Raw genomic sequence first — 5,691 nt, 5'->3', positions numbered from 1 at the left:
AGGCTTCTTTGCCGTCTGCTGGCTGATGGCAAAGAGCTTGTGGCTTTGCCATCAGCTGGAAGATGGCAAAGCCTCTTAACGGGGTTAGCCCCGTTAGAAGGCTAACGGCATACTTTGCCGTCAGCCAGCAGATGGCAAAGGCTGCAGGCTCTTTGCCGTCTGCCAGCAGATGGCAAAGTATGCAGGCTCTTTGCCGTGCGCCAACGGATGGCAAAGGCTGCATGCTTTGCCGTCTGCCAGCACATGGCAAAGAGCTTTGCCATCTGCTGGCAGATGGCAAAGAGCCCAAATAGGCCAGCCCAAATTTTACATGTAGATGACACGTGGCCTCTTTGCCATCTGTCAGCTGATGGCAAAGCTCTTTGTCATCTGCCAGCCGATGGCAAAGTGACTATATTGCCCCATTTAATTTTGTTTTTTCTTATATCAATTCATTTTCACAGAAATCAAACACAAATATGTTTATATGACAAATATAGCATATTCAACACATATTACCAATAGTCATGAACACATATATCCAATACATGTTACCAATAGTAGCAAGTTTCATCCGTACATATACATAGTTTCATCAATATTACATAGTTTCATCCATAGGTAGCAAGTTTCACAAGGTCAAAACAAAAACTAAATACAAGCACTCCATCAACCCAAGCTTCTGTGATCTTAAGCAAATCTGTAAAATGGGAAAGAAGAAAGTTAGAAGAAGAAGACTAGAAGAAGAAGATTATTATGATGCAACTAAAATGTGAAGATTATTATGATGCAACTTATATCTGTAAAATAGGTCATTTTCGAGCTAAGTATGGTTATTATGTCATTTTGAGCTAGCTAAGCATACTAAGTCATTTGGTGTAAACCATGCTAAGGTCATTCTAGAGCTAAGTAAGGTTATTATGTCATTTTGGAGCTAGCTAAGCATGTGAAGATATTTAGGAGCTAAAATATGTTCATCCAAATAAGCAGATATTACAAACTGCTTGCCATAGTTTACAATTTTTATGTGTTGTGGCCTTCTTGATTCAGTTTCGAAACCGACATATTTGAATGCCATCCACATGTCCAAAATTGATTACTTCATCTCTGTCCAAACTAAAGTTGTCAATATAGATCATGTCTATGAGTTCTTTCTACCCTTGACTGTCAACTATTTTGAAACGCAAGGAGTAGCATCTAATTTCATCCTATAGACGAAACCATGTCAGAAGTCACGATGATGGGTGCAGAGGAAGTCAAGATGCAAGTGGACATGTTCGTGGGGTGTCCACCATCATCCGCACCATTCACGAGGGCTAATGACGGAATTAATTAGCAGGTGCCCACGTACCAAAGTGTTCGCCTGGCCGCAACACCGAAACATGCTACGCAGCCACTCCATTCTTGTTTATTTTTTGCAAATTATAAGAGCTACTTTTTTTCTTTCATGTACACTCATGGCGAAGCAGAGGCATGAGGCTTGTGCATGCTAATGTTGTCATCTACTCTAGTTAGCACCAACAAACGAAACAAAGCGGGTTTTAGTCTCAATTTGCCAACTTTTCTTCTGCTCAATTTGCCAACTTTTCTAGGAGATTGATCACGATAACTATGATGATGGTGACGTACATGCAGTCATTTTCTTTAATGCGGGTTTTACTCTATCAATCAACTAAGCCGACCAGTTGTAAGCTGTGTGCTATACGCCGAGTGTAACACTTGGCTTACAGTTCGCCGAGTTTGAAACAACTTTTGCCATGTATGAAACATACACAGCTTACAAAGTTTTTCCTGTAGTGAGATTGCTATAATGTATATGCATGTAGTTGCATGAAGCAAACACAACTTCGATGTGGATGTCACTTATTTTCAAATACTTTACTGAATGCGCCATACTGTAGTTGACTTCTTATATAGGGAAAAGATGCGGAAGATCCTCCACGTGATTCCACTGTATGTTTTAACACTAGGTTGAACATGTTGGTTTGGCTGCTTCAGCACATGCACTGACAGGCATAAGCATCACGTGTGTAAACTGAAAATTCAGTCTATCCTCATGCTAAATTAGCATAAGCTTCTAACTTATTAGGACAATGATACTAGGATTCAACTCAAAAGATATACGTATAAAGGGTATTTTAATTTTATTGCCTTAAGAAAATAAATTTTATATATATGTATGCATGGCATGTCTCTTGCGTAATATTGATTGTACCTTGCTGAAATCATATTTTTATATATTTCCGTGTCAGGTGGTATCAAGCTTGATCATGAAATCTTGGAAAGTATAAACACCATTCTTGCATGTGTGTGAACTTACATGCAAACTCACCCAAGGTGCTAGGTACAATGATTTTTCACCAACCAGTTCAACGCCGCCTTCTTGACTGTTATTGGGAGTTTGGGACATATTCAGTACTGAAACCTAGATGAGTTCACATGCAGGTTTTTCTTTCAGATTGTTTGTATGTGTTGACTTCTACCCAGCTGCTGGGATGAACTTCCAGCCAAGACATTTCAACTTTTTATAAAGATGCATCAAATATATTTTCCCAAAAAGGTCTACCATCTGCTGCTATTCATGCATTAGTAGTAGTCGTGATTTAGTTCACCAACTTACAGGATTTGTGAAGCATTCTAACTAATTCAAGAGTGCTCAGCCTTGCTCTGTTTCAATTTTTGAATCAAAAGTGTGTTAAATTTCCATTCCAATTAAGAGACATTTGCATGGATATGGGTAACCAATTGGTATATGTATGACAAGACAAAAACAAATCATATTGTTTGATTCATATAGCTGAATTGTTTTGGAGGGAAGTATTCTGGTGACTCTGTAATCTGCCTGTGAATATGTTGTTTAGTTATGCATATTTACTCAGATGCGGTAGTACCCTAGGAGATAAAAAAGGAAAGAGATCAGGGAATATGCTGCATTCTTTGATGGATTTGACATTAAGTTGGGCCTATAAAGATGAAGTAATCATTGAACTATCACACATGTTGCAAGGTGCTATATTATCCCAGGGAGTTAGGTACGCAAGCTATAGGAAGAGGACATAGATTCATAATGAAATAATCTTTGTGATAACATTATTTGAGAGGGAAAACAAAGTTCAGTCAACAATAACAGGGTGCAATCATCAAGTGTGCTTATGCACCGCTCTGCATGCAGCAATAAAATCTGTTGATTATTCAGCTCAATCGATTCTTGGTTTGTTACAGAACAATAACAATAGCTGCGAAGGATCATAATTTGTATGTACCTCTGGATTTCATATACTGTTGTTGATATTGACATGAACTATGTTCTGTGACGGGGTTTTTTATATTTTTTTGCTACATGAGTAGGTATAAATTTTAAATCAGAACAGTCAGAAGTTAGCAGATGGAGGCAATATAGGTTATTTCTTTCGAGCATGGAGTTTTTGCACAAGAGTTTAAATGCTCCCTCATGTACTGTAAAATCAAAATAAATAGTACTAAAAAACAGGAAACACATAATTGTGCACGCCGTGTTCTACTAAACTCCAGAATCTCTCTTATATCAAAAACTATATGAGCAGAAATGGCATGAAACTTATGGATTAATTTTCTTTTTGCATACATGTCGAGCTGGGAGTCATAGGGTATTAAACTGTATAATCCCTCTTATAAGAAAAAATATGAGCTGAAATGTCATGAACCTAATGGATTAATTTTCCTTTTGCATACATGGTGAGCTGAGAGATCATAGGGTCTTATAGGCCATTGATTGTTTGTATTCAGTCCAACTAGGACACATTTTTGCCATGTTATGTCCACTACTCACCTTCGCTAGCTCCTTCAAGGATGTTTTGACCTATACTCCTTTGTTATCTACAACGGGGTAGTAATCCATCAGAGGCCATTCACTTTCCTTTCAATAAATTAAAAGGTGGATCTCACCTTATTTTCAACAAATGTCAAAACAGAGAATCTAAAAATAACTTGGTCAACATGAAAAAAAATGAAAGGGTGCCTCATTCAGGTTTAACTATACTTTGTTGATATTCACACTGAACATTGTTGCCATTTACTTATAGTCTAAACCATCTGAATGATTTGTTGTTGTTGTTTAGGAAAAATAGCTAGCTCGTCCAAGTTGCACGAGAAGAAATAGTGGTATTGGTACTGGTGTGATCATCAATGGTAAGTACAGTTTGGGTTGAAGATTTGTATTTGATGTAAGTACCTCGAGGAGGAGGTTGCGGGGGAACTGCTTGACGGAGAGCACGTCGGCGACGATGGTGTCGGGGCGGAGCATGGCGAGGGGGGTGGCGCGGACGACGGACTCCGTGGAGAGGATGGAGCTGCAAACCAGCAGCCCGTCCGGCTGCTCCTCGCACAGCGCCTCCAAGCTTCTGTTGTTGTCAGCATTTCACAGCATGATCGATTGATCCCCTTGCAGTTGCATCCCGACCGGAATCGAAGAAAGATAGGTTCGTGGGTTGGCATGGCTGGTCACCTGAAGAAGCGAATCCCGTGGGCGGAGCAGTAGTCAGAGTAGTCGGATCTGGAGGTGGCCAGCACGGCGTGGCCCTGCCGCTGGATGCCCCTGGTGATGAACTGCCCGAAGTTGCCGAACCCAATGATCCCCACGCGCAGCGCCGCGGGATCTTGCGCCTCCGTCGAGGACACCGATGGTGACGGCGACGGCTCCTCGTAGGCGCCGCGCCACGAGAAGGCGAGCTGCTACTCCTGCTCGGTGGAGGTCGTGGCGTCTCTCGGGGGCTTGGCGCCGGCGGCGGCTGGCCTGACCCATAGTTAGGCCGGGGGAGGGCCGGCGACGGGGCGGGGGAGCGACGGCGACGGGGCAGGGGAGCGACGCGGCCGGCGACAGGGCGAGGGAGCGACGGGGCCGGCGACAGGGTGGCGGGGGAGGGCCGGCGACGGGGCGGGGGAGGGCCGGCGACGGGGAGGGGGAGCGACGGCGACGGGGCGGGGGAGCGACGGGGCCGGCGACAGGGTGGCGGAGGGCGAGCCTAGAGCGCCATCGACGGGGGCTGTTCGGTGTGTGGATGAGATGCGAAGGTCGTTTTTTTTACCTGGATGGGTGGGGAGAGAGGGGGAGGGGATAACCCCACAGTTTTTTTTACCTGGAAAAAAATAACCCCATCTCTTTGCCATCTGCCAGCAGATGGCAAAGAATCTTTGCCGTCTGCTGGCAGATGGCAAAGAGGTGGGGCTGGTACGCCGTTGCACGCTTGACGGCCACAGGATTTGCCAACCTCTTTGCCATCTGCTGGCAGATGGCAAAGAATCTTTGCCATCCACTAGCAGATGGCAAAGAATTGGCTGATGGCAATCATGTTCTTTGCCGTCTGTCAGTTATTTGCCATCTGTTTTTTATAAGTAGATGGCAAAGACGTTCTTTGACATCAGCTGGCAGATGGCAAAGACGTTCTTTGCCATCAGCTGGCAGATGGCAAAGAGCTGGCTGATGGCAAATTCCCTGTTTCCAGTACTGAAACTCTCATCGTAGTCAACACCTTAAACTTGTCGAAAACCTTTTGCGACAATTCTAGCTACTATCAGCGTCCGTCTTCCTCTTGAAGATCCATTTATTCTCAATGGCTCGCCGATCTTTGGCAAGTCAATCAAAGTCCATACTTTGTTCTCATACATGGATCTCATCTTAGATTTCATGGCCTCAAGCCATTTTGCGGAATCTGGGCTCATCATCGTTTCCTCATA

At 43.5% G+C, this 5,691-nt stretch overlaps 1 non-coding gene across 2 annotated transcripts; it reads right to left on the bottom strand.

Moving 5' to 3' along the window:
* Positions 1 to 501: 501 nt before the first annotated feature.
* LOC125507581 (uncharacterized) lies at positions 502 to 5,014 on the bottom strand. 2 transcript variants are annotated; one of them, XR_015603030.1, is made up of 4 exons: positions 4,463 to 5,014; positions 4,190 to 4,358; positions 3,788 to 3,834; positions 502 to 679 (listed from the first exon to the last, which is right to left on the bottom strand). It is a non-coding gene; the product is annotated as an uncharacterized LOC125507581 (transcript). The 2 variants fall into 2 exon arrangements; XR_015603029.1 differs by lacking the exon at positions 3,788 to 3,834.
* Between the last annotated feature and the right edge of the window lie 677 nt (positions 5,015 to 5,691).

The sequence above is a fragment of the Triticum urartu genome, chromosome 5A (genome assembly GCF_056163025.1).
Source record: "Triticum urartu cultivar PI428250 chromosome 5A, HENAU_Tu73, whole genome shotgun sequence".
In the NCBI taxonomy this organism is placed as follows: domain Eukaryota; kingdom Viridiplantae; phylum Streptophyta; class Magnoliopsida; order Poales; family Poaceae; genus Triticum; species Triticum urartu.
The sequence above is the reverse complement of the archived record's forward strand: the minus strand, read 5'-3'. Positions and strand labels throughout refer to the sequence as shown.